The following is a 2,342-nucleotide window of genomic DNA, read 5'->3' as shown; positions in this document are numbered from 1 at the left end:
TTCACTTTAAACTTATTTAAAAGGCTCTTTTAGACTTATTTGGACAGAAATAAAATATACTTGAAATATATAAAGGAAAAAAGGGCAAAGTTAAGGTGTTCCTAAAACTTCTTCATATTCAGAAAATTTTTTGAAGTTTTTGACTCAGAGTTGTCAATATCCATATTTTCCAAGCAAACATTATATAGCCTGATATTAAGTGTCTTGGTGATGCTGTATTTTTTAAGATTTATTTATTTATTCAAAAGTCAGAGTTACATAGAGAGAGGAGAGGCAGAGAAAGAGAGAGAGAGAGACAGAGAGAGAGAGAGAGATCTCCCATCCGATGGTTCACTCCCCAATAGGGTGCAACGGCTGGAGCTGTTCCGAGCCAAAGCCAGGAACCAGGAGCTTCTTCCAGGTCTCGAATGTGGGAACAGGGGCCCAAGGACTTGGGCCATCTTCCACTGCTTTCCCAGGCCACAGCAGAGAGCTGGATTGGAAGTGGAGCAGCCAGGTCTCGAACTGGCGTCCATATGGGATGCTGGTGCTTCAGGCCAGGGTGTTAACCTGCTGCGCCACAGCGCTGGCCCCAGAGATGCTGTATTTTCTAAAACAGTGCTCAACTCCTATGTCCAAGGTTTTTTCCAAGCCACAGACGCTGGTTATGGTATTTTGATGTGCGTAGTTTTTTGAGCCTTCCAAAGATATTGATGGAAAGATTACATACAACTCACGGTCATATCCCTTTTAAAACTGTCTTCAGTTTGTCTGGCAATGCAATCAGTAATAGCAACAACTGGGTTTATAAATGTTCAGGCAATGAGAAAGGGAATGATGTAATGACTGACAGACATCTAGCTGACAGTGCTGGAAAGACACATCTCAATTTCAGAAACATAAAGATCTATTTCTTACAATGCAAAAATACAGTATCCTGACAATTGGGGTGGGGGTGGCTTTCCTTTTCTTTCTCCAGAACTTAAGTAATATTTTGTCACCATTTCAGAAAGTCTTATCACCAAGGTATCAGAACCACAAGTAAAATAAACTCATATAAGTTTCCATCCATGGTGATTATATAACAAGTTTAACTTTCTATAGCTACTTGGCCATTTCTTTCAGAGTAGACACATTCATAATGTGACTACAAATTACTTTTATTCCTATTGTATACGCTCATAATATGTTGATGTTTTTCTAGTTATGTGTGTAGGTGGGTTATACTGCCTGTACATTTCTTCAGGAAAGTAAACACTGTTTTAGATATATGTTATAGGGACTGGTGCTATGGTGCAGTAGGTAAAGTTGCCGCCTGCAGTGTCAGCATTCCATATGGGCAACGGTTCAAGTCCCAGCTGCTCCACTTCCCATCTAGCTCTCTGGTATGGCCTGGGAAAGCAGTAGAAGATGGCCCAAGTCCTTGGGCCCCTGAACCTGCGTGGGAGACCCCAAGGAAGCTCCTGGTTCTTGGCTATGGATCAGCGCAGCTCTGGCTGTTGCAGCCACTTGGGGAGTAAACAAATGGATAGAAGACCTCTCTTTGCCTCTCCTTCTCTCTCTGTGTAACTCTGACTTTCAAATAAATAATAAATAAATAAATCTTTTTTAAAAAATATGTTATTAAAAAACGGCATTTGGTCTCCTGAGGTTGAGAAAATATTGAATACTGGATAGCAAGTAACTGCTTTTTCTCTAAATAGAAAGCAAACATTTGGGTACTTACTAATTTCCCTGTAGACTGGGAGGAGAAAAGGGAGGGAGAAAATTGTCCATCAATTAATGGTAAGGAAGTATGGTTCTTATTTTAAGAAAGTGAGTTCACATTCTGTTCACAGGGCATAAGCTCGAGTCAAATTCCCTGGGTTCAAATCAATGATCCATCACTTTCCATATCATTTTGAGAAGGTGACCAGGCTCTCTTTGCCTCTGTTCCCTGATGAATAAAATGAAGGTCATAATAGCATTACATCACAGGATTCTTAGGAAAACTAGAAGGTATGATACATGGAATGGTGTTAATAACAGTGGCTTCTACAGCAGAAGAAGTAACTAAGTGAAAGCTATCATTAACTGTAATTAGAAATTAATGCAAAACAAAAATGTCTGAATTTCTGCTATACTTCCTGCCAATGAGAAATCATTCCTGAAGAGTGTGATTCCTTGATAGGTAGAGAATACTTCATGCTTTCCTAAGGATAAAACCATATTAGAAAATATTCAACTATCTTTTGGGTGGTAGGGTTTATTGCCACGCAAATGCTGTGTCAAGTATCAATATATCTTATATTTTGAAGTACAGAAATGTAACACAAAAAGCATAGCCAAATACATTTCTCTTTCAAATAATATAATGCCATTAT

The sequence above is a fragment of the Lepus europaeus genome, chromosome 3, assembly GCF_033115175.1.
Source record: "Lepus europaeus isolate LE1 chromosome 3, mLepTim1.pri, whole genome shotgun sequence".
Lineage (NCBI taxonomy): Eukaryota > Metazoa > Chordata > Mammalia > Lagomorpha > Leporidae > Lepus > Lepus europaeus.
The sequence above is the reverse complement of the archived record's forward strand: the minus strand, read 5'-3'. Positions refer to the sequence as shown.